At 40.3% G+C, this 27792-nt stretch overlaps 1 protein-coding gene across 11 annotated transcripts in view; it reads right to left on the bottom strand.

Moving 5' to 3' along the window:
* PHLDB2 (pleckstrin homology like domain family B member 2) overlaps positions 1-27792 on the bottom strand; it is a 241811-nt gene that overhangs the window by 121441 nt on the left and 92578 nt on the right. The window lies entirely within an intron of this gene.

Raw genomic sequence — 27792 nt, 5'->3', positions numbered from 1 at the left:
GAAACCAATGCCCTTGTTCTTAAGAGCTCCCCACAGAGCTCCTGAGTTTATGACAGGGTTCCCACAGCTCTCATTATGTCCAGTTTTCTCTGCAGAACTCAGGGTTGCCTCAGTAGATGGTGTGGTCCCCCCATCATGTTAGAGCTCCCATTTGTTTTGCATAATATTTCTTGCTTGATTTTCACAATAACTGTAAGGTATGGAGTAAGAAGGGAAATTCAGTTTCAGACATGTTGAATTGGGGTATATCTGTAGATAATTCAAGTGAAGTGCAGGATAGAGATAATGGCCATAGCTGGAGATGTATATTTAGAGGATGCAGATCTTAAGAAGTTTTGCTTTTCCTTAAAATGGGAGAAAGAAAGCTAAGCTGGTTCATAGGCTGAGGGAAAATAGACAGGGAAATGGTAAAGATCTAGGAGGCAGGAGATTAAATGATGGAGCAGGTTCCTGGAGAAGAGAAGGGGGATGAGATCATCTTACAGTTGGAGGGTTGGCCTTGACAAAGAGATATATTCTTCATTTCAGGAGAATGGATAAAGGAAACATGATGAGGATAGATACCCACATAATTCAAAAGCTGTGTGGCAGAAAGAGTTAAAAGGACAGGATTTTTAGATACGGAGGGCCTCACTCTTGTCAATGAAATACTATGCTAACTCTTCCACTGAAAGTCTACCAACTGGAATATTTTTGTAGGAGTTAAATGCTGAAATACAAACTTCCATAAGTTACATTAGAAAGATGCTTGAAAAACTTTTGGGCTACAAATAATACCAAGAAAGAAGACAAACCACAGAATGGGAGAAAATGTATACAAATCATGTATCTAACAAGTGACTTGTATCTAGAATAAATTAAAAAAAAAACCCTTAAAATTCAACATGGTCATAAGATCTGAATCGATATCTCTCCAAAGAAGATAAACACATGGCCAATAAACATATGAAAAGATGCTGAGCATTATTAATTATTAGGGGAAAGCGCATCAATCCCACAACTTGATACCACTTCACACCCATTGGGATGGCTATAATGAGAAAGACAGATACTAACACATGTTGGAAAGGATAAGGTGCCTGTGGGTATGTACAAAGCCACTTTGGAAAACAGTCCCTCAGTTCTTCAAAAGGTTAAAAACAGAGCTGCAATAAGACCCAGCAATGCCACTCGTAAGCATATACCCCAAAGAAATGAAAACATGTTCACACATAACTTGAATACAAATGTTCCTATCATCACTGTTCAGAATAGCCAAAAGGTAGAAACAGCTCAGATGACCTTCAAATATTTGTAGCATCACTGTTCATAATAGCCAAAAAGTAGAAACAACTCAGTTGTCCTTCAGCTAGTGAATGGATAAATACAACTGTGGTTTATCCGTACAAAGAAATATTATTTGGCCCTATAAAGGAATTATGGAGAAGGAAATGGCAATCCACTCCAGTATGCTTCCCTGGAAAATTCCATGGGCAGGGGAGCCTGGTGGGCTTCAGTCCATGGGGTCACAAAGAGTCAGACACGACTGAGCACACAGTACAGTATAAAGGAATGAAGTACTGACACATGCTCCAACATGGATGAAACTTGTATACAATATACTAATTGAAAAAAGCCACTCGCCAAGTATCACATACTGTATGGTTCCATTTATAGGAAATGTCCAGAATATACAAGGCTGTAGAGATGCAAAGTAGATTGGTGGTTGCCTAGAGCTGGTTGTGAGGAGTGAAGGAGGGGTAAGGAGTGATTGCTAATGAGCAGGGGGTTCTTTTGGGGATTGATGAAAATGTTCTAAAATTAGATTGTGGACAACTTTATGAAAAGTATTTTTAAAAATACAGAATTCTACAACTTAAATGGATGAATTGTATGATTATGGGGATTATATCTCAGTAAGCTTTTTAAATAAAAAAGAAAACTTGAGATCTGAGGAGAAGATTATTGACAGAGGCAAGACTGAAGAACACTGCTGAAGACCAGATAATAATAACAGCAATTATCATAGGGATTCACATGCCAGGCACTGTGCTTGGTGATTTTCCTGCATCATTTCCTTTAATTTTCACCACAAACACATATATATCAGATCTTTCCCCCTCATTCTACAGGCTATACAATTAAAGCTCAGAAAACATGTGGAGGTCAATAGCAAGAGACGAGACAAAATGTAGCCCAGGTATGCGTCAGTCTAGAGTCTGTTTCTTAACACCTGTGCCATGCTGTCTTCCCAAGTTTTGCTTTTCTATTTAGCTTCAACTTCATTTGTTGTTGTTGCTGAGTCACTTCAGTCGTGTCTGACTCTGTGCGACCCCACAGACTGCAGCCTACTCCGTCCATGGGACTCTCCAGGCAAGAACACTGGAGTGGGTTGCCATTTCCTTCTCCAATGCATGAAAGTGGAAAGTGAAAGTGAAGTCGCTCAGTCGTGTCTGACTCTCAGCGATCCCATGGACTGCAGCCTACCAGGCTCTTCCATCCATGGGATTTTCCAGGCAAGAGTACTGGAGTGGGTTGCCATTGCCTTCTCCTTCAACTTCATAGGTTCAGCTAAATGTCAATGTCTTTAAGTCAAACTTTTCCCCCCCTTCACTCCCACAATTTTGTGTCCACTGTCATCTCTACAATGTTAATAAAGAGACGCACTCTCCTTACCTCCTCCACACTCAGTAGTCCTAGAAGCACAGTCACTGGCCTCTCTGTATGGAGTGATTTCTCCAAGTTCAGAACACTGACTAAAAGTGTAGACATAACACATCTGCCCTTTCTCTTCTGCTTGGAGAGGTTATGGTTGAGAAGAACAAATGCTAATCTTAACTCTTAGATAATGACCACACCTACCCCCTTTCAAGCTGGTTCCCTCAGGTTTTTCCTCACCAATGAACTGCAGATAGACCTAGCAACCAGTAAGGGTTCAAGAAGTTTTATCTTCCTTTTCCATTCTTTGCACAGTCCCTTTACATCCAAACCTCTAGTCTGGAATGGGATGACTATAAAAGAAGAGACAAAATATAAAGGAGACTATATATATATATATATATATATATATATATGGGAAGCAGCAGAAGACATTTTACCATATAATGTGTGTGTGTGTGTGTGTGTGTGTGTGTGTGTGTGTGAAAGTCACTCAGTTGCATCTGACTCTTTGCTACCCTATGGACTGTAGCCCACCAGGTTGCTCTGTCCATGGAGTTCCGCAGGCAAGAATGCTCGAGTGGGTTGCCATTTCCTTCCCCAATAAAATAAAATATCCCAATGTTTATGTGGGCTTACATTGTGGCAGACATCGTACTAGTCTTTCTCTTTTTCACTGAAATAACATTGGTTTATAACATTATGTAAGTTTCATGTGTACCACATTATATTCTGACTTCTGTGTACACTGCAGCATGCTCACCACCAAAAGTCTAGCTTTCATCTGTCATCATAGAGTTGACCCCCTTCCCCTCTGGTAACCATTACTCTGTTTTCTGTATCTACATGTTTGCTCTAGATCCTTCACAGACATCGTTTAGGCCTCACACAAGCCACTGTGGGAGGTCCTCCTAATGGACAGATGAGGAAATAGCAGGTAGAAGAAAAGGAATCATTTCTCCAAGGTCACTCAGTCAGTGAGGGAAGCGACCAGAAACCTTCCAAGGGTCTGTGTGACTCTAGTGCCAGGTCTCTCCATCTCTCTATGACACCACCTTCCACATCCTTTCTGTTATCATCAAACCTCACTTCATGGAGGTTGTTCTAAAAACAGTATAGAGGAACATGATTCTAACACGAAAATATATTTACAAGCAGTCCTGCTTTATTAGACAGAGGACAAGATGGTTGGATGGCATCACTGACTCAATGGACATGAATTTGAGCAAGCTCCGGGAGTTGGTGATGGGCAGGGAAGCCTGGCATGCTGCAGTCCATGGGGTTGCAAACAGTCAGACACAGCTGAGCGACTGAACTGATATTGATGCTTTATCAATGTAAAAATACTAGATTAAACATTTAAAAACACTAAGATTATGTACCATGACCAAGTGGGATTCATTTCTGGAATGCAAGAATAACTCAGTATTAGGAAATCTAGGGCTTCCCTGGTAGCTTAGAAAGTAAAACGTCTGTCTACAATGTGGGAGACCCAGGTTCGATCTCTGGGTTGGGAAGATCCCCTGGAGAAGGAAATGGCAACCCACTCCAGTATTCATGCCTGGAAAGTCCCATGGACCGAGGAGCTTGGTGGGCTACAGTCCATGGGGTAGCAAAGAGTCGGACACGACTGAGTGACTTCACTATTATTATGAACATGACATTATGAACATGTAAAAGTAATAATCACATGATTATTTTTAAGACAAAGAAGAAAAGTTTTCAAAAGATATTTCCTGATAAAAACACTCAAGAAAATAGGAAATGAAGCATATTTCCTAAAGCCACAATTGTGCTTAATGTGGTAATATTAGGGGAATTTCTAGTAAGATTAGAAATGAGTCAGGAGCATCCAGTGTATCTATTACTGTTGGACATAGTCCTGGAGAAATTAGCCAGTAGAATTTAAAGAGAGAAAACAGTAAGAAGTACAGGAATTGGAAAAGTAAAACTATTTTCAGGTAATTTGGTAGTTTACCTAGAGAACCTGAGAACATCAATGATAAGTTAACACAAACAATAAAATGAATGTTCTCTTTTTTAAAATGCTAAAAATAATGTCAATTTAAAAAAAATTTCAGAGATAATTTCAGAATAATTGTAGAAAAACTGCAAGACTAGCACAAAAACATTCTTTCTGGAACCATTTGGGGATAAGTTTTGAATGTGGTATCCTTCTCTCCTGAATCAGACATTCTCCAGATAACCACAACATAAGGATCAAAATCAGGACATTATCATTGACCCTTATTGACACTGAACTCACAGACTCCAAGTATAATCAATTGTCCCAATAATATTCTTTATAGGCTCTAATTAAGGATCATGTGTTGCATGTAATGGTCGTCTCTTTAGTCTTTTCTTGGTCTGGAAGAGTGCAGCATGGGTGGCCTCTCACAGGCTAATTAATTCTCACTCCCACCCCTCTGCACCAGGGGTGATGGAAAAGACAGAAAAGTATCACAAACAAATGCCATCCTGCCAGACATATAAAATGAATAATTGCTTGAGTGGATAAATAGATGCCTTTTATTTTTACTACTATAAAAGTTTTAAAGCAGACTATAAAAGTAAAAATATATTAAACCATTTACTCTTTGCTAAATTCTTCCAAGTTAGAATGCTCACAAGAAATATCCTTCTTGTTTCCAAACTGTCTCAATCTCTCTTAAGTTAGACTGAGCACTACATCTCTGACATCAGCATATTCTCAGGTCTGTTTTTATCTTCAAGTAAATCACAGTTAGAAAGCCAGTTCCTAGACTGATTTTAAACAGGCATACAGAAAACATAACTATCCCTATTGTGTTAGATATGAATTCCGAGTTAAGAAAATATCTAATCTAACCACCTCAAAGTTCTGTTGAGAATTCTTGGAATTCTATTAGATTACCACTAATTCCATAGGGAGTTAGTTTGAATTTCTTTGTAGAGCTTGCAACTACTTTTGTCTAGTTATATTTTTATGATAACCAAATCATTAGCTTTCATCCATTTTGACTGTTGACTATAGGAAGGTTTTTGAAAGCAGAACACATGTACAGGTAACTGCCATGTTATGCTTGCTTGATGAATCCTTGTCCTCATATTTTCTGGGTAACTTAGATATATTATTGGATGTTTCTTATTCCTTCAGTTCAAATAGCTTTCTTTTTTTAAAAAAAAAGCAAATTCTAAATTTCCTTGAGTACCTGAGATCCATGCTTCTTAAAGCTGACTTAATGCAATGTTTATGAATGCTGATTTTCTATTTTCTAGTCATCTCTTTCGGAGAAGGCAATGGCACCCCACTCCAGTACTCTTGCCTGGAAAATCCCATGGACGGAGGAGCCTGGTAGGCTGCAGTCCATGGGGTCGCTGAGGGTCGGACACGACTGAGCGACTTCACTTTCACTTTTCACTTTCATGCATTGGAGAAGGAAATGGCAACCCACTCCAGTGTTCTTGCTGGAGAATCCCAGGGACGGGGGAGCCTGGTGGGCTGCCGTCTATGGGGTCGCACAGAGTCAGACACGACTGAAGCGACTTAGCAGCAGCAGCAGTCATCTCTTTGGTGGCAGACTACCACCCTCCTTTTTTTTGCTACCTTTCTTTATGGGAGCCATTTTTCTCAGAATAGGTTGGGGAAAAAAAAGAGATGGTGATTATGGGAAGGGTCAGTTCTTCTTCTGAGCTGCCTGGAGGGAAAGTGACACCAGAGAGTTTTTTAAAAATACAAATTCCCTAACCCCATTCTAGACTGTCTAATCGGAATCTGTGGAGGTGGATCCATTAATATGTATTTTTAAGTTTACCAAGAGATTTTTCCTTGACTGGCATTGAGAAGTTGTTTTCTACACATTGGTTTAGCAGAATGGTACCTATGAAATCCTAAAAATTGAGAAAATGATGCTGTCTATATCTCCTTCTTAGCAAGCCATGGCTAGTATTGCCATATGCATATAAGGAAAGTCTATTTAATTTTGTTTAACTCAGCATTTCACCAGTTTATTTGCGAATAGAACATACTTCTTTTTCTTAACACAACTCATATTACTATAGCACACTCAAAACACAGACTTTGTGAAATATTGGTATAGAGAATATGACTCACCCTGGCACCCCCTCTTTATTAACAGTCAGCAACTCTTTGATGTTTGGCAACTCAGTAATAAACGTAACCACAGCTATTCATTAGGACTATTACACAAGGTTTCATAAAGCCTTCATGCCCGGTGTTACTCTCTGGTTCTTCCTCTGCTTAATCCTAAACACGACGAAAAACCTGACAATAGTTATGATAACTAATGTACATTGATTGCCGAACTATGTTTTAGTCCAGGCACTTTGTAGGCATTATACCACTCAATCCACAACCCTGTCAGTAGCTTGCATTATTATAACAGAGGTACAGTAGGATGCTGAGGAACAGAGAGATTAAGTGGCCAAACCTAAGAAAATACACAGTTAAAAAGTGGTGATGCATGTATTACCAACATTAAAGCTGACTCAGATTTAAAGCCTATTGCATTAACCACTCAGTATTTTGCTTGAGCTTTAGTCATTGGTCTTCCTCTACATGCTCCTCCTTTAACGGTCTCATTCAACCAAAGCTTGACCTTGGTCTAAGCTCTCTCCCTAAATTGCTCTCTCTTCCGAGCCACAGACCCGCTTTCCCAACTGCTTGTTAGACATTTCAGTGAGGAGCTATGGTTGGATTCTTAAATTCGACTTATTTCTAACAGAATCTCATCTTTCCCCTCCAAACTCATCCCGCCTTGTGTGTCTTCTCTTCCCATTCATGCATGTCTTCATGTGACTCACATGAACACCTACTATGTGTTTGTACTGTGCTCTGTTGAGGATACACATAAAAATGAACAGGACTCTGGTTCTTACTCCTAGTGTCTAGCACTCCATAACTTTAGTGAATGTATGTTCCATCATGTTCTTTCTCTTTCTCTGTTATGTCCTGTAATCTCCAGGGGCTAATATTTTATTCTCTAAATTATTTTAAAATTATATTCAGTTGAAGGGGAATTTGACTGTCCTGGATTGTCTTCCTATGACAGGTTGCTGGCACATCCATAGGTGCTGTGGCAGCCTGTATTGTAAGGAGGGCAGCACCATCCCACATGTTCTTCTTGCAACTGATGTCAGTGGTCCTTATCATGAGGTGGGGTCTACATTTCCTCCCTTTGGATCTGTGTGGGTCTATAGCTTCAGTGGAAGTGATACTAAGTGATACTTTTCAAGGCTGAGTTCTAACAGGCAAAACAGCTTCAGCCTGGCTGTTTGGGGATGTTTATGCTAGGAACCCAGGCCCCAAGCCAGAAAGACTACCCAGAAGGTATTCCAGGTGACAGTTCTAACCAAGGACCCAGCTGACAGCTAGCACCAGCCTCCAAACTAGGGGGTAAGCAAACCTTCAGATGTTTCCTATTCCTGGCCTTCAATCTTACTCTAGCTTTTGATGAGTGTAGCAGAGACAAGCTGTCCCCTCTGAGCCTTACCTGAACTGCAGATTTGTGAACAACACAAATACTGTCATCATTGTAAGCCACTGAGTTTTGAGGTGGCTTGTTAGGTAGCAAGAGATCACCAGAACCGATACCTATCTTTGTGTCAATCAGCTATTGCCTGACACCAGTTCCCTGGCACAAATCTCAATGCCTGGAAGGAGTTGTTGCCAGGGAGGCAGGCATCATGATTAAATGTCAATTATGTTCCATTCTTTTTAAATGTTAAATCCTTTTTAACACATAGTAAAGTGTTTTACATGGAAAGTACATCAAATAAACATTTACTGAGTTTAATTGAAATATAGTGTGATAGTAAGAACATGCATTTTGCTGTCAGATGTACTAAATTTCAAATCATCACTTTCGATGCCACAGCTTTGGAGTAGAGAGTAAATTGCCTCCCTAATCTGTCACTTTCCCTTCTCAAACTGATGTGAGTTTTAAAATACTTAAGGCATGTGAAGCACCTAAGAGTGTGTAGTTCATGGTAGATCTCTTCCTCAATCCCTACCTCACTCTCAAATTTTTAAATAGGAGACATAAGGATAAAATGAGAAAAACTGAAACCTGATTATGAAGGATCCTGAATATATGGTTAAGGTCCAATTTTTAGACAATGGGGATTCATGGAAGATTATAGGGATGTGATATGCATAAGATAATTTATGAAGATTCAGTTCAGTTCAGTCACTCAAGTCATGTCCAACTCTTTGCGACCCCATGAATCACAGCATGCCAGGCCTCCCTGTCCATCACCAACTCCCGGAGTTTACCCAAACTCATGTCCATCAAGTCGGTGATGCCATCCAGCCATCTCATCCTCTGTCATCCCCTTCTCCTCCTGCCCCCAATCCCTCCCAGCATCAGGGTCTTTTCCAATGAGTCAGCCCTTTGCATGAGGTGGCCAAAGTACTGGAGTTTCAGCTTCAGCATCAGTGCTTCCAATGAACACCCAGGACTGATCTCCTTTAGGATGGACTGGTTGGATCTCCTTCTAGTCCAAGGGACTCTCAAGAGTCTTCTCCAACACCACAGTTCAAAAGCATCAATTCTTCAGCGCTCAGCTTTCTTCACAGTCCAACTCTCACATCCATACATGGCCACTGGAAAAACCATAGCCTTGACTAGATGGAACTTTGTTGGAAAAGTAATGTCTCTGCTTTTTAATATGCTATCTGGGTTGGTCATAACTTTCCTTCCAAGGAATAAGCGTCTTTTAATTTCATGGCTGGATTAATAGAGCTTTAATGTGTAGAATGAGAGACCGGATAGAGAAAAATCAGTTAGGAAGTTAAAGTCAATGTCTAAGCGTGTTAGGGTCTAAATATTATCTAAAAAATGCCATCAGGGTGATATCAGGTCTGGATTGAATGGCAGAATGATATTACAAAAGAAGTTTCTGTAGACTTTGAGTTGGCATCTACAAAGATGTATAAAGGACTAGAGAAGTCCAAAATTAACTGCAATAATGTGACAGCATCTATTAAAAATTGTTCACATAGGGCATTCTATGATCCACCAATGTCACTCCCCAAAATCTGTCTTATAGAGAAGAGATAGCAAAAGTACTTAAAGTTATATGTGCCAAGATATCTACTGCAGCCTTGTTTGTGGTAGGACAACATTGAAAAACTGAAATCACCATCAGTCAGATAATGGTTAAGTAAACTATGGTATGTCTATGCAATGGAATCATATGAGAATGAGTAAATCTAAGGAAATGGACTGCAGCTATGAAATTAAAAGATGCTTGCTCCTTGGAAGAAAAGCTATGACCAACTTAGACAGCATATCAAAAAGCAGAGACATTACTTTGCCAACAAAGGTCCGTCTAGTCAAAGCTATGGTTTTTCCAGTAGTCATATATGGATGTGAGAGTTGGACCATAAAGAAAGCTGAGCACCAAAGAATTGCAAGGAGATCCAACCAGTCCATCCTAAAGGCAATCAGTCCTGAATATTCATTGGAATATTCAGCTAAAGCTGAAACTCCAATACTTTGGCCACCTGATGCAAAGAGCTGAGTCATTTGAAAAGACCCTGATGCTGGGAAAGATTGAAGGTGGGAAGAGAAGGGGATGACAGAGGACGAGATGGTTGGATGGCATCACGGACTCAATGGACATGAGTTTGAGTAAACTCTGGGAATTGGTGGTGGACAGAGAGGCCTGGCATGCTGCAATCCATGGGGTCTCAAAGAGTCAGACACAACTGAGTGACTGAACTGAACTGAACTGAACATTTTAAGTGAAAAGAGAAAATTATAAACCAATGTGCATAATGTCATCTTTTGTCAAAAGCACAAGAAAAGCCTTCAGAAAAAGAAAAGACTGAATTAAAGGCTATCTAGAAAGAATTTATGTAAATTTTTCCAGAGTTGCTGATCATTTATTACATTTTATTAATAAGATGCATGTCATAAGTTATAAATGTGAAAATTAAAAAAACATGAAAAGAAAAGAAAGACTAAAATCCATGTTGTTTTCCTCTAGGGACTGGGAATGGAAGGGCAATGGGTGGAGTGATCTTAAAATATTTGAATAATTTGCATAATTTTATGTTTTGTTTTGTTTTTTTCTTTAATAAAAGCATGAAAACATTTTAAGTTTGCAAATTTCATACCAATCCAAGCAAAGAGTACCATTAGCAGAAACAGTTTAAGATTTGGGGAAAAGATGATGATTCCATATAGATTAATGTGTATTTGGTATAAAGAGCTAAATGGTGGTGGGAGTTGTGGTAGCTGTTGACAGCAGTGGTCAAATAGTGCATGGGTAAGACTTCTAGGTCCTGGCTCTGGTAGGGCTCAGGTAAGGAATGTAGTCCATCTGGGCAGGGCTCACGGCTAAGACTTAGAGTCAGAGGCTAGACTCCTAAGTCAGTATCATGGAAAACACCACAGATCTCTGTTTCTGCCTCTCCCAGGATTGGAGGGAATAATTCTGCCCAACACAGCCTGTTCATGCTCTCTATGAGATGCCCTAATAATTAACCTTGGGCCTTCTAACCTAATATGAATGTTGGTAGGTAATACATCTTACTGGTGAATTAGTCTTTATGAAATTATCTATCCTCACCTTAAACTTAATTATGTTTTTATCCCAGGGTACATCTATAGCTACATTTATGCCTGTATTTCTATCAATATTTACAACATCTATATTATCTATGTATCTGGCTAGATGGATAGATAAATAAATATAGATATCTCTACCTGCATATTCTCATGTCTCATATGAAATAATCAACATTTATTCAAATTTATTTTTGAATGATACCAGGTATTAGATCCTATTAAATATAGGTGGGTGGTGGTTGTGGTTTAGTCGCCAAGTTGTGTCCAACTCTTGTGACTCCATAGACCATAGCTCGCCAGGCTCCTCTGTCTATGGGATTTCCCAGGCAAGAATATTGGAGTGGGTTGCCATTTACTTCTCCAGGGGATCTTCTCGACCCAGGGATCAAACTCACCTCTCTTGCATGCAGGCCGATTGTTACCACTGAGCCACCAGGGAAGCCCAAATATAGAGTAAATATACTATAAAAATGGAGCATTACATGGGATATTACAGTGGTATGTTATAGAGGCGGGGTTTTATTACAGGATTACTGACTGCTTCTCCAGATGGACTTAAAATGATGATTCTAAGAAAAGATCCCCTTTTGGTTTATCAACCCCAGAAATGTGCTTGCCACTTCTCCTGGGAATATCCCGTTTTTCTTCATGCATTCAAAATGATTTGGGCCAAAAAAAAAATACTATGTATTTTATTAAGTGAATATTATTATAAAAGCCCAATAATGACTTTTTTTTAGCACATGAAATCCTCTTTTAAAATCTGTCTAATATTTAATAAACCTTCTGTTCAGTTCAGTTCAGTTGCTCAGTCATGTCTGACTCTTTGCAACCCCATGGACCGCAACACTCCAGGCTTCCCTGTCTATCACCAACTCCCAGAATTTACCCGAATTCTTGTCCATTGAGTCAGAGATGCCATCCAACCATCTCATCCTCTGTCATCCCCTTCTCCTCCTGCCCTCAATCTTTCCCATCATCAGGGTCTTTTCAAATGAGTCAGCTTTTCGCATCAGGTGGCCAAAGGATTGGAGTTTCAGCTTCAACATCAGTCCTTCCAATGAACATCCAGGACTGATCTCCTTTAGGATGGACTGGTTGGATCTCCTTGCAGTCCAAGGGACTCTCAAGAGTCTTCTCCAACACCACAGTTCAAAAGCATCAATTCTTCGGTGCTCAGCTTTCTTTATAGTCCAATTCTCACATCTGTACATGACTACTGGAGAAACCATAGCCTTGACTAGATGGACCTTTGTTGGCAAAGTAATGTCTCTGCTTTTTAATATGCCGTCTAGGTTGGTCATAGCTTTCCTTCCAAGGAATAAGCGTCTTTTAATTGCATGGTTGCAATCACCACCTGCAGTGATTTTGGAGCCCCCAAAACTCAAGTTAGCCACTGTTTCCACTGTTTCCCCATCTATTTGCCGTGAAGTGATGGGGCTGGATGTCATGATCTTTGTTTTCTGAATGTTGAGCTTTAAGCCAACTTTTTCACTCTCCTCTTTCACTTTCATCAAGAGGCTTTTTAGCTCTTCTTCACTTTCTGCCATAAGGGTAGTGTCATCTGCATATCTGAGGTTATTGATATTTCTCCCGGCAATTTTGATTCCAGCTTGTACTTCATTTAGCCCAGCGTTTCTCAGTAGGGTAATTGTTAAATAATGCATTAAATTTTTTTAAATGCATATGCAAAGTAATTTGAAGTCCCTACAAGATTTGTGAATCTACTGTCGATTGTTTCCTTTTATTTATTCTATCTTCTGTAGATTCCGAATATACAGATTAAAAAAAAAACATGTCATGATGCCTTTCTATTCATTTCTTCTTTACAAATCTAAGAAGAAAGTCATAGAATCATAATTGTTACCTAAGATCCCATAGCACTTCATGCAGACAATGGTACACTCTTGGATGTATTGCTCCTATTTTCTATTTTCCTTATTCATGTTTAGAAACAAAATATTTATACATACCCCAAAGTTTTAAATTTTCCCTGCTTGTCTTCATGCAATGTATGTTGCCAAGCTATTCCAAAGGGAACATGGCAATTTCTTTTACGAATTACTTTGTGTTCCTGCTATTAATCTAATAGAGATATAGAAGTGGGAGAAAGAGAAAAAGCTGCTTTTCTGGCAATAAGGAACAATTCTGAGGCCATGGGTGCCAGTTCCAAATTCCAAATTTCTTCATACGGTGTGGCTAAACAATTGAAGTTGAGAGTAGACTCTGAATCTATATCTCTTAGGAATTAGAATCATATCCAATCCCTTTTTCTTCTGACTAGTCTGCCAGTTAGTGATAAGAAGATGTAAAACAAATGAGATGAAAACAAGACAGAATTAAAAAAAAAAAACTATTGTGAGTTTAAGAACTTGTAAAATATTATGGCTAATCTTCTAGAAAGTAGTTAAATAAAAAAACAAATACAATTCTTAGAAATATAGGATATCAGCATTTTTTTAAACCAAAAAAAAAGTGGACTATCCAGGAAGATAAGATAGGAGGGGTAAGTTTGATGCCTTCATGCCAAGAGGCAAAGTCGTTTATTCTTTAGTCTGAGTTGTTTTTCAGTTGTGAAGATGGATATGAACAATCCATCCAAACCTTTTCGCCCAATTCCTCTCTTTACCAGTTGCAGGCCTGTGTGCGAGGGGGCAGTGTGGATGAGATGAGGGAAGACAGACGACTCTCCAGACCTTCATACATTTCCATGACCTTTATTGTTAGTATCTTGGCTCTAATGCTAATGATAAAAGAAATGTTTTAAGTTCTGGGTAAACAGTCACTTAACCACTCAAACTACTCAGAAGAACACTTGGAAATTAGAAAAAAAAACAAAAGGAAATAGTTTTCTATGTTCATTTTGATCTTATAAGTGACTGAGTTTCCTTTTCTCTAAGAGAAAAAAATCCAGTAGATGCTGGCTGGATTTTAAACTCCAGTTCACTCTGATGTATTCCTCGGTATATTCTACTGTTTTGGGCACTTGGCAGGGTCTCAATAAATATTTGCAAAGTTTTGCTGAATTAATTGAGTAAAAGATAAAGTATACTCTTTCAGAAACCAAAATAATTTTGAAATCTTGATAGGTTTATCTAAGTACGTCATTCAGTCTGTTCACAGATCAACTGAAAAGGGGGAACTAGAAAGAGGAAGTCAAAAAAGAATCCACTGACTGATACACAATCTGGGGATATCTTTGTGGTCCCCTTTTCCTGTCACTTGTGGGAAATATCACCGGCATCTAACTCAATCAGTGCACATGAAGATAATGGGGATGACAGAACAGCCATTTCTCTTGGCTCCTGTTTATGATTCGGACTAACATCAGTTGCTATAACCCTCTTGGCCTGTCTCTCCCACCTGACTCACTCTGTCCCAGAGAAGAGACAACCCTTGCCATGGTGCTTTTGGGAAATAAACCACTGCTGTGTAGTTGGGAGCCAGCCAATCACAGGAAGCACACACTCTGGTCTGCTCCTTCTCCCTCTAAGCTGTGCAGAGCCAAGTCCTATGGTGGGAGCTATGCGGGAGCTGGTGGGTGAGTCCGTCTGATTCTGGAGCGCATTTTTAGGAAGTCCACTGTCGTCATGCACCTAAGCCATGCCCTTCTTTACTACCTTTATCAATAACGAGGATGACATTTCAGTCTCCTTCTGCCATGTCTCCCCTTTCATTATTTTCAAACTTGATTGGGAAGAATGTTGTATTTTGGTCCCCTCATAAGGCACTTATACTGGCTCCAGCAACTCTACAAATCATGCTTTGCACTTGATTATCTGATGTGTATGAATTCATTTATTGATTCATCCATTCATTCAGAAATAGTTTTTAAACTTTTAAGATATACCAAGAACTGTGGTAAATCCTTGAATATATTTGTTACTTCTGCTGTATAATCATAAGGGATTTGATTTAGGTCATACCTGAATGGTCTAGTGGTTTTCCCTACTTCCTTCAACTAAAGTCTTAATTTTGCAATAAAGAGTTCATGATCTGAGCCACAGTCAGCTCCCAGTCTTGTTTTTGCTGACTATATAGAGCTTCTCCATCTTTGGCTGCAAAGAATATAATCAATCGGATTTCGGTATTGACCATCTAGTGATGTTCATGTGTAGAGTCTTCTCTTGTGTTGTTGGAAGAGGGTGTTTGCTATGACCATTGCATTCTCTTGGCAAAACTCTATTAGCCTTTGCCCTGCTTCATTCTGTACTCCAAGCCCAATGTTGCCTGTTACTCTAGGTATTTCTTGACTTCCTACTTTCGCGTTCCAGTCCCCTATAATGAAAAGGAAATCTTTTTTGGATGTTAGTTCTAGAAGGTCTTGTAGGTCTTGTTCTAGGTGAGAGTTTGTAAGAATGTGATTTAGCAGCACTTCTGCTTGCTTTTCAGAGAAGGCAATGGCACCCCACTCCAGTACTGTTGCCTGGAAAATCCCATGGACAGAGGAGCCTGGTGGGCTGCAATCCATGGTGTTGCTAAGAGTCAGACAAGATTTCACTTTGACTTTTCACTTTCATGCGTTGGAGAAGGAAATGGCAACCCACTTCAGTGTTCTTGCTTGGAGAATCCCAGGGATGGGGGAGCCTGGTGGGCTGCCGTCTATGGGGTCGCACAGAGTCAGACACGATGGTATCGACTTAGCAGCAGCTGCTGCTTGCTTTTGTTTTTCCTTTCCTTTTTTTCTCTTGGCAATCTTGACATTCTGTAAGATGAAAAGTAAAGGAGAAATTACCTTTTCTTGTGTTGATGAAGATGATGAAGAAAAAGAAGATGATGCTTGCTACTGTTGATTAAATTCTTGCTATGAACTGCCACTAGGCTAAAATGCTTCTGTGCATTAGCTCATTTCATTGTCACTAAAAATGCATAAAGTAAATAGTATTCTTTTACATTTTATATATGAGAAAACTAAGGTTCCAGGGGTAAAATAACTTGCCTCAGTCAGCAGAGGACTGGGACTATCTGACGGTTTCCAGCCTGTCTGACTTCAACTTCCATTTTGGTGACTCGTGCTTATGAAAAGCTTCATAGCACCTTACCAAGCACTTTCTTACACAGCATCTCACTAGGACTCTAACAGGATACTTAGGTTAACCTTCAATTCATTCCAAACAAAGTAGCTTATTCTCATTTAACAGAATCATGCTCAAGGAAGTAGTTTGTGACATATTTTGAAGTCATAAAATATATTGCTCTTTATTTGTACCTGAATTACAGATTTAGTGCCTTCTTGATCAAATTTTAAGTCAAACGTCTTCACCTTACCATCAAACAGGTACATATGGAATGAACTTTAATGTTAACTTTAATAAGAAGATACTCTCAGTTCAGTTCAGTTGCTCAGTCATGTCCGACTCTTTTCGACTTCATGGACTGGAGCACGCCAGGCTTCTCTGTCCATCACCAACTCCCGGAGTTTACTCGATGTCCATTGAGTCGGTGGTATCATCCAACCGTCTCATCCTCTGTCATCCCCTTCTCCTCCCGCCTTCAATCTTTCCCAGCATCAGGGTCTTTTCAAATGAGTCAGCTCTTCGCATCAGGTGGCAAAATGATTGGAGCTTCAGCTTCAACATCAGCCCTTCCAATGAACACCCAGGACTGATTTCCTTTAGGATGGACTGGTTGGATCTCCTTGCAGTCCAAGGGACTCTCAAGAGTTTTCTCCAACACCACAGTTCAAAAGCATCAATTCTTCGGTGCTCAGCCTTCTTTATAGTCTAACTCTCACATCCATACATGACCACTGGAAAACCTATAGCCTTGACTAGACGGACCTTTGTTGGCAAAGTAATGTCTCTGCTTTTTGATATGCTGTCTAGGTTGGTCATAGCTTTTCCTCCAAGGAGCAAAAGTCTTTTAATTTTATGGCTGCAGTCACCATCTGCCGTGATTTTGGAGCCCAGGAAAATAAAGTCGCTCACTTTTTCCATTGTTTCCATCAAAAGGCTTTTTAGTTCTTCCTTGCTTACTGCCATAAGGCTGGTGTTATCTGCATGACTGAGGTTATTGATATTTCTCCTGGAAATCTTGATTCCAGCTTGTGCTTCATCCAGCCCAAATTTCTCATGATGTACTCTGCATATAAGTTAAATAAGCAGGGTGACAATATACAGCCTTGACATATTCCTTTCCCAATTTGGAACCAATCTGCTGTTCCATGTCCAGTTCTAAGTGTTGCTTCTTGACCTGCATACAGATTTCTCAGGAAGCAGATCAGGTCATATATTACCATCTCTTTAAGAATTTTCCACAGTTTGTTGTGATCCACACAGTCAAAGGCTTTGGCATAGTCAATAAAGCAGAAGTAGATGTTTTTTTGGACCTCTTTTGTTTGCTTTTTCGATGATCCAACAGTTGTTGGCAATTTGATCTCTGGTTCCTCTGGCTTTTCTAAATCCAGCTTGAACATCTGGAAATTCACAGTTCACATACTATTGAAGCCTGGCTTGAAGAATTTTGAGCATTACTTTGCTAGCGTGTGAGATGAGTGCAATTGTGTGGTAGTTTTGGCATTCTTTGGCATTGCCTTTCTTTGGATTGAAATGAAAACAGATCTTTTCAGGTCTGTTGAAATGAAAACAGACCCATTTCTTTCACTGAAATGAAAACAGACTCATTTCTTTCATTGAAATGAAAACAGTCGTGTGGCCACTGCTGAGTTTTCCAAATTTGCTGGCATATTGAGTGCAGCACTTTGACAACATCATCTTTTAGGCTTTGTAATAACTCAACCAGAATTCCATCACTTCCACTAGCTTTGTTTGTAGTGATGCTTCCTGAGACCCACTTGACTTTGCATTCCAGAATGTCTGACTCTAGTTGAGTGATCACACCATCGTGGTTATCTGGGTCATGAAGATCTTTTTTGTATAGTTCTTCTGTGTATTCTTCTTCTGTGAATAGATACTCTACAAAATATAATTTTATATATTGTAGAAGATACTCTACAAAATATAATTTAAATGTCTCAGCTAAAGATATTGTAGATTTTTCTTTTGCTAAGGATTATTCATTTAGCATTCAAAAAGTACTAAGTGCTTAGCATGTGTTATACACTACTCCTTTTAAAAGTGTTGAGGATAACAATAACTCATTCAGACTTGCTCACACAGAGCCCATCTCAGTCCATCATGCAGAGGTCCTCAATATCTCCTTTCAGACAAATAAATCCGGTGAAAGAAAGCAAAAGAAGTACACTGTACAAGCCCAAGCTTCAAATTAGTTAAATTAAATCATTTTTCTACCGTAAACTTCCTAGTTCTATTCTTTGGAAATCTTCAAATTAGATTTTTTCACCCCACCCCTCTTGATAACATAAAGGTGATCATGTGGCTTTACTTGCACTTACTATTAACTCAGAGAAATAAGTAGTTATCTAGTAATATTTATCCAGGATGTGAGTTCTTCGACATTTATGTTAGCATTAGTTATCCCAAACCTCCCAATTTTAAACAGAAACTCCAAAGGGCCATAATGAACAACTTGTCATTCTGGGTGAGTGGACTTGTGATAGTTACAAAGGTGATTCCAAACCACCCAGCAAGTTCTGGTCGGGAGCAGTCCTACAGTTGGAAATTGCAGACCTGTGTCCTGCCTTGCTCCTACAGATAGGCTGTGTCTCTCAGAGCGTAAGGGCTCTGGTTCCTCCGAGCCTCACTCCCTGCCCCCACTCTCACCTCCCCATCACATGATGACACCTCCCTGGGCAGAATGGCCAGAAGAGAGAGCTGGCAGAGTTCCTGCATTCCTTCCCTGGCAATAGAGCAAAAATAACAGCTTTACCACTAAGTTTTAAGGAGTTCCAGTTTGTTCTACTGTTATCACACTTTCTGTGTCCTGACTACCTGCCTGAGAGAAAATGTAGTGTTCAATTCTTGTTTTAGCTGCCAAGATTCCTAATTGCTTAGGCAAAGGAAGGAAAAATGGCACAAGTATTTAAAATTATCCAAACGCCACAGAGAACTATACTTTCTGGCCACGAATAAAGAGTACGTGGGAAAACCTATTCCCAAAGTGCCAGGTGTATCCCTTTGAGTAACTGGATACTAATTGGACTGCTGCTGCTAAGTCACTTCAGTCGTGTCCGACTCTGTGCGACCCCATAGATGGCAGCTCCCCTGTCCCTGGGATTCTCCAGGCAAGAACACTGGAGTGGGTTGCCATTTCCTTCTCCAATGCATCAAAGTGAAAAGTGAAAGTGAAGTCACTCAGTCATGTCCGACTCTTAGCGACCCCATGGACTGCAGCCTACCAGGCTCCTCCATCCATGGGCTTTTCCAAGCAACAGTACTGGAGTGGGGTGCCATTACCTTCTCCAAATAATTGGACAATTCTAGCAAATATAATGCTGAAAGAGGTTTGCCTGTCTGACTTAATTTTGAGGTTTTATTTAAAAGACAATCAAATATTAAGCTTTATGTGGTTTTAGTTTAGTAGTAGTAGTAAATGTACTAAGGAGAGATAGAAAAGATAAACTTAAAGATAGCCTGGATTTCATTCCAGAAAACTCTTCCAAATTAAACTTCTTAAAATTACCTAAGAAAAGCTAATTGATTGTATTTCAACCTTCCTTTCCTCTTCCAGCTCTCTTATAAGCTCATAATTTAAATGAGTTAAAAATTGAGAATATTCAAGTGAATAAAATCGTCATTTCAGGGGTTATTTATAAGGAAGTGTGGTTTGTGTATCCTTCTCATGGAAAAAAATATTTATCTAACTCTACTCCAAGTACTTCCCACAAAACTTGATTTCATTAAGAGGTCTAGGACTTACCTGCTGGTCTGGTGGTTAAGACTCCATGCTTCCAATGCAGGCTGTGTGAGTTTGATCCCTGGTCAGGGAATTAAGATCCTGCATCCCGTGATGTGTTGTGCCCCACCCCCCTCCCAAAGAGAAAAGTTCTAAAAGGTGAGAGTCTCTTGAAATTAACATCTTAATGTCTCCCTACAAAACTTTCCTTTTGACGGTATAAGAATCTTCATATATTATTTAACTAGAAATACATGGACAGAGTTAGGACTCTGGGTCCAGTGTATCAGGGAAAAACAGCCTTTTATGTGTTCTTGAAATGGTTCTATACTGATTTGTGTTTGTGACAATTACCTAGATTATGGAAATTTATGGGTTTAAGCAGACCTTTTCTTTTCAGTATTTCTGTTCTCCCACCTATATATTGTTGATAATGTTAAAGCTAAAAAGCCTTCTTCCTGGGAGTACACCATGGAATAGCCATGTTTTGAATTTATGCATTAAATATTAAGTTCTTAATGTGAGCAGATGAGTTGACCAATATATGCTACGGAATGGTGAAGCATATTTCTAGAAGTAGAAATATAAGGAACAAATCTCCCATGGTTCCAAGAACATCCAGGTGGAATAAACTTATGCATCAGTGAGTGAAAAAGCCACAGTGATCTGTGGGTTTCCCCTCACACTGTACATACTCTAAAATGTATGTCCACCAAAGTTTGAATCTGTTAGGATATTTTGAAGCACAACTGTTAAATTAATTTAAACCGTATAGAAAGTCATTGACTCAGATAACTAGGCATCATGGATTCACTGGGCTTCAGTTCTTGGACTCAGATGGGTTTCATCTCTGAACTCTATTGAACATAGGCTTCATTGTATGGACTGTTGTCCTCATAACTGCAGAACAGCTGCTGCTGCAGTCAGGGCTACATGCTCTTTTCTTGCACTTTCCATATTAAAACAGATTTGCTTCATGAAGCATCCTCTAAGGACAAAGAAGCTTTTTTCCTGGAAGTCTCTGGCAGAAACTCTGTGAGTCCCATCAGTCTGATGTGGGTCACATGCTCATCTTAGAACCAATCTCAGAAAAGGTATGTAATAACATTTGACCCATCAGCCCATTGAGGGACAGGGCTATGTCAGAAAAGGATGGATATCTAAACAATATCACAGTGTGTTGGAAAGGGAGAAAAGACAATGAGTATTGTAGGCCACAAGCAACTTCCACTCCAGAGTTCCTGGGAAGAACACGGCTAGACAGTAAGTATTTACTAAAACCATTATGACCATTAACACACAGTAAGATTGCATGTTGAAGCATCAAATGTTAAGAGATCTATTTATAAGAAGTGATAGCATACAGGGCCCTGTGGGGCTCCTGGGTACAAAGCCTTTCTGTGTCCCCCATTCCTTTGATTACAGGACATAGTCTTCATTTGGCCTCCATGATCTTCCCTTAGTTCCAAGGGCAGATTCAAGCTGTTGCTAATTAGAGAAGGGAGGGGATATGAGACCGGGGAGAAACAGTCAAGAGTAGCCTTGGGGCAATGTCCTGGCTCCTCATCAAGGAATACATGCAACAGAATCTTTGAGCTGTTTTGGAGATACCGAAAACCCCTGCAGGTGGGAGAAGTTAACAATTAACAATGGTATGCTGCCCACAAGGATGCAGACCCCAGACCAGTTGGACCTGAAGACTGATGATGCTGACTCCTACATTAGACAAAGACAGGCCTGCATTTGGCTTTGTTCCCAGATGAGACCATTGGGTTGACCTAAATCTCCAAATCTCCACCCCTTTTCCAACTGTACTCTGCCATCTTACCTCACAGACACTACTCTCCAAGGAAAGGGGGCTGGTGAGGAGCATCAGACCAGTCACAGAGAAACCTAGAAGACATTTTCTTTATACCTATTAATAGTAAGGGAACCGGCACCTATTTTCCATTATGTAATGACCAGGTCATTCTACAGATCCTAAATGTTTATATATTCTGATGTGATTGTACACATGGACATGAACTTGAGCAAACTCTGGGAGATAGTGGAGGACAGAGAAGCCTGGTGTGCTGTAGTCCATGGATTCACAGAGTTGGACATGACTGAGCAACTGAACAACAACAAGTTTACTGTGAATGTATTTGTGCAGCTATAAATAGACAGGCCTTTGCTGGGTTTCTGAAAGCCTGGTAGACTTTGGTGGGTGTGGAATTAAGGGCTAGTGAGAGCTTTCATGCAGACTCTACTCCACAGTTCTAGACATTATAGTAATTTGCTAATTTACAGAGGACTCTTGAGAGCAGTGACTGTCTTAAACTTTTTATCTACAGACACACAATTCCACAATTTATTCCATGATAGATATCATTTCTATAAACATTGTGATATGGTGCTGCTGTGTTTGAAATTTCTGAGCTGAGTTGATTCAAATGAAATAATATCTGGAAGTCTCTAAAACCATAAGAACCTACCAAACATAACAGCCTGGGGTACAAATGAGGTGCGAAATACAGAACACCTATTCCATATCTTGGCTCTCATCCATTGAAACTGTTGGAATTGTAGGTCTTTAAATCAAGAATTCTGCCCAGAGGGATGATCTTTGACAACTTCTGCCTTCCTCCTGGTCCCTGAAGCCACCTGGCTTACTAGCTACTCTGGAATGACCCTGGTTGAGCACCCCAGCAACACTTGGTGAGCCCACGTGCCATTAATGCAACTGCTGCTGCTTCTTCAACCTTCTGACGCAGCCATCATCTCCAAAGTTCCTCCTTGGAAAGTATTTGCTTGCTGCTCTGAAGCCCTTCCTGTGCTCTCATACTATCCATTACACAAATCTGTTATTTTACTTAACCAGCTATATTATAATTATATCATATTTGTTTTTCTCCAGGGCTGGGTAGCAAGTTCCTTAAGGCACAGGGACTGTGTCTTTCATCTCCTTTTTGTAGTGCTTTTTCTGGTATGTAGAATGAGATAAATTAATGAAGGAAAGAATAAATGAGGAAAAGTTTTGGTGATTTTTGGTATTGGTCCCTGTTACTCATTTGGATCAAGGAAAAGAGTTAGCTGTGAAAAAAGAGCTCAGGTCATTAATTTTATGTCTCAGGTTTCCTCTTCTGCAACTTGCCAGTCTTTCTTTCCTTGAGCTCATAAGAAAATGTTCTATACCTTGACATTGGTCTTTTTCATAGGATTTTCACTGAAATTGTATAAATTATCATTCTTTAAGATGAAGTGAGAAAATTCCAGAAACTTGAGGTGGCTTGGAAACTGCTCAAAGGGATTTTCAGGCCTGAGTCGAGGCTACTTTCTATGTCCCCTGAAAGTTCCTGGGTTTCCTGATGCTTCTGGAATTGTGAGAAGTCTGCACCTGCCCTTCACTTTTCCACAAAGAGAACAGCTGCTTGAATCCTGGCAGAACAAGTTGTTTTCAGTGTACCTCAGGCAGGTTGTTCTAACTTTCTGAATCTTAATCTTACCTTTAAATTGTGAGAAATGACACTTACTGTCTAGTAGTTAGAACTAGAAATAATGTATATACAGTCTGTCTGGCAGTGTTTGGCATATATAGTTGGTGTTATGTTTAATATCCCTACTTAGCATCTTATAAATCTCTTTCTCTTTCCTTCTTTGGTTAGTTTAAGTTGAACACATGGCATAGCCCCTGTGACTTCTGATTTGAGTGTCTACAAAGTATGGTAAATTTTATTTAGATTCTTGGAATCCTTAGTGAACCCAGGTTATTTATATATAGAGAGAAATATCTCTCCCATTTTATAAATATATATATGTATATATATTTTTTCTTTTCTCAGCTATTTGTATAAATAAAGCTAAGAACAAAAGAATTGATCCTTTTGAACTGTGGTTCAAACTCTTGAGAGTCTCTTGAACTGTAAGGAGATCAGTCAATCCCAAAGGAAATCAGTCCTGAATATTCATTGGAAGGACGGATGCTGAAGCTGAAACTCCAATACTTTGGCCGCCTGATGTGAAGAAGTGACTCATTGGAAAAGATCCTGATGCTGGGAAAGATTGAAGGCAGGAGGAGAAGGGGATAACAGAGGATGAGGTGATTGGATGGCATCACCGACTTGATTGACATGAGTTTGAGCAAGCTCTGGGAGTTGGTGATGTACAGGGAATCATGGCGTGCTGCAGTCCATGGGGTCACAAAGAGTTGGACACAACTGAGCGACCAAACTGAACTGATAGATATTTTCCCCCTCTGGTGTAAAGTACAGAAGAAAGAGAGATAAGCACCATTAGTTAGAAACTAATACCTAACTTGGCAGCCCACTCCAATATTCTTGCCCGGAAAATCCCATGGACCCAGAGCCTGGTAGGCTACCGTCCATGGGGTCGCAAAGAGTCAGACACGACTGAGCGACTTCACTTCACTTCACTTCAATACCTAACTTATTACCTAAGTTTCTGGCTTCAAAAAGTAGACTGGAAAGATAATCAGTATAGTTATAAGTAACCTGGCCTGCTTTTATTTATGAGGCTTGACATATCACCCCAATTTGCCAAATATAGGATTTCCTGACAACTGAAATTCAAACTCTTCCTGTGGAAATGTGGTCATGCCTAGTAAAGCTGTCAGCCCGTGGAAGTTATATGTCTTTTCAGTATTGACATTTTTCCTGCCAGCAATAGAATGGAAATAAAACCTAGAGGTTTTGACCATTAGGCAGCCTCCTGGGCCTCCACTAAGTTACTGATATTTTCTTAGATAAAGAAGTAAGATGAATATGTTCAAATACAACTTATTTTGTGTCAACTTGGCTAGGCCACAATATCCAGATATTTGTTTAATACTAGTATGGGTGCTGATGTGAAGATGTTTTTTTGAAAAGAGATTAACATTTAAATGAGTAGATTTTGAGTAAAGCAGTTTACCCTCCATATCGTCAGTGGGCCTCATCTAAAAATCCATTGGAAGCCTTGAGAGAAGGAAAAGACAGACTTACCCCGAAGAAGCAGGATTTCTGCCAGTAGACTGCATTTGGACTTGAGCTGCAATATCGATTATTCCCTGGGTCTCCAGCCTGCATACCTACCCTGCAGATTTTGAATTTTCTGGTCTCTACAATCTCATGAGCCAATTCCTTAACATAAATCATATATTTATCACTTTACAATAAAATAGATCATATGTATTTATGACAAATCCCTCCTCAAGGACCCACCAGCCAGCCATGAGTTGGAGTCACTGAAGCCAGTGATTGTTCCTGCAAGGTACTTTGCCTACCTGGCTGGTCATATAGCCATCAGTCACTGGTTCTCAATTCCACCTCCTGTCCACGGGCCCCCTCCCTGAACCTGTCACATCTCTTGTTCTAGGACTCTTTATAGTGCATGTGTCTTGAGAGAGCTCCGTAGTGGGTGCTCCCAGGGCAGCCCCAAACTGCTGTTCTGGGAGGCAAAACAGGGTCAGGGTTGTGGCCCATGTATATATGCTGCTGCTGCTTCTGCTAAGTCGCTTCAGTCATGTCCGACTCTGTGTGACCCCATAGATGGGCGCCCACCAGGTTCCCCTGTCCCTGGGATTCTCCAGGCAAGAATACTGGAGTGGGTTGCCATGTCCTTCTCCAATGCATGAAAGTGAAAAGTTAAAGTAAAGTCTCTCAGTCGAGTCCGACTCTTAGTGACCCCATGGACTGCAGCCTACCAGGCTTCTCCGTCTGTGGGATTCTCCAGGCAAGAGTATTGGAGTGCGATGCCATTGGCTTCTCCGCCATGTGTGTGTGTGTGTGTGTGTGTGTGTGTATCCAAATGTTCTATTTCTCTGGAGAATTCTAATAGAGTCTTTACACATCTCTCTTTGAAAGCTTAGAAGAGTCCATTTCTTGGGTTCCTTGGCCTAGTGTTAGTCTTAGAAGTGCTGAATCTGGCCTAAACAAGAAAAGGCATGTGAAATTCACCAAGGTGGTAGGACGTATGTTTCTCTGGGTCCTATCTTAGGACAGTTGCTGAAGACAGACCCGATTCAGCTTAGAGTTCCACAAGAGGCTCAGAATCATTCAGTTCAGTTCAGTTTAGTTGCTCAGTTGTGTCTGACTCTTTGAGACCCCATGGACTGCAGCATGCCAGGCCTCCCTGTCCATCACCAACTCCCAGAGTTTACCCAAACTAATGTTCATTGAGTCAGAGATGCCGTCCAACCATCTCATCCTCTGTCATCCCCTTCTCCTCCTGCCCCCAGTCCCTCCCAGCATCAGGGTCTTTTCAATAAGTCAGCTCTTTGCATCAGGTAGCCAAAGGATTGGAGTTTCAGCTTCAACATCAGTCCTTCCAATGAACACTCAGGACTGATCTCCTTTAGGATGTACTGGTTGGATCTCCTTGCAATCCAAGGAACTTTCAAGAGTCTGCTCCAATACCACAGTTCAAAAGCATCAATTCTTCGGTGCTCAGCTTTCTTTATAGTCCAACTCTCACATCCTTACATGATTACTGGAAAAGCCACAGCCTTGACTAGACAGGCCTTTGTTGGCGAAGTAATGTCTCTGCTTTTTAATATGCCGTCTAGGTTGGTCATAGCTTTCCTTCCAAGGAATAAGCGTCTTTTAATTGCATGGCTGCAATCACCATCTGCAGTGATTTTGCTGCTAAGTCGCTTCAGTCGTGTCTGACTCTGTGCGACCCCATAGATGGCAGCCCACCAGGCTCCCCTGTCCCTGGGATTCTCCAGGCAAGAACACTGGAGTGGATTGCCATTTCCTTCTCCAATGCATGAAAGTGAAAAGTGAAAGTAAAGTCACTCAGTCGTGTCCGACTCTTAGCGACCCCATGGACTGCAGCCTACCAGGCTCCTCCGCCCATGGGATTTTCCAGGCAAGAGCCCCCCAAAATAAAGTCAGCCACTGTTTCCCCATCTATTTGCCATGAAGTGATGGGACCAGATGCCATGATCTTAGTTTTCTGAATGTTGAGTTTTAAGCCAACATTTTCACTCTCCTCTTTCACTTTTGTCAAGAGGCTCTTTAGTTCTTCTTCACTTTCTGCCATAAGGGTGGTGTCATCTGCATATCTGAGGTTATTGGTATTTCTCCTGGCACTCTTGATTCTGGCTTATGCTTCATCCAGCCCAGCATTTCTCATGATGTACTCTACATATAGGTTAAAAAAACAAGATGACAATATACAGCCTCGACGTACTTCTTTTCCTATTTGAAACCAATCTGTTGTTCCATGTCCAGTTCTAACTGTTGCTTCCTGACCTGCATATTGGTTTCTCAAGAGGCAGGTCAGGTGGTCTGGTGTTCCCATCTCTTGAAGAATTTTCCAGTTTATTGTGATCCTCAACGTCAAAGCCTTTGGCATAGTCAATCAAGCAGAAATAGATGTTTTTCTGGAACTCTCTTGCTTTCCCAATGATCCAGCGGGTGTTGGCAATGTGATCTCTGGTTCTTCTGCCTTTTCTAAAAACAGCTTGAACATCTGGAAGTTCACGGTTCATGTATTGCTGAATCCTGGCTTGGAGAATTTTGAGCATTACTTTGCTAAGGTGTGAGATGAGAGCAATTGTGCGGTAGTTTGAGCATTCTTTGGCATTGCCTTTCTTTAGGATTGGAATAAAAACTGACCTTTCCAGTCCTGTGGCCACTGCTGAGTTTTCCAAATTTGCTGACATTGAGTGCAGCACTTTGACAGCATCATCATTTAGGCTTTGAAATAACTCAACTGGAATTCCAACCTCCACTAGCTTTGTTTGTAATGATCCTTTGTAAGGCCCACTTGACTTCACATTAGGATGTCTGGCTCTAGGTGAGTGATCCCACCATCGTGATTATCTGGGTCAGGAAGATCTTTT

The sequence above is a fragment of the Bos taurus genome, chromosome 1 (assembly GCF_002263795.3).
Source record: "Bos taurus isolate L1 Dominette 01449 registration number 42190680 breed Hereford chromosome 1, ARS-UCD2.0, whole genome shotgun sequence".
In the NCBI taxonomy this organism is placed as follows: Eukaryota; Metazoa; Chordata; class Mammalia; order Artiodactyla; family Bovidae; genus Bos; species Bos taurus.
Note: the sequence above shows the minus strand (reverse complement) of the source record. Positions and strands in the feature narration are given on the sequence as shown.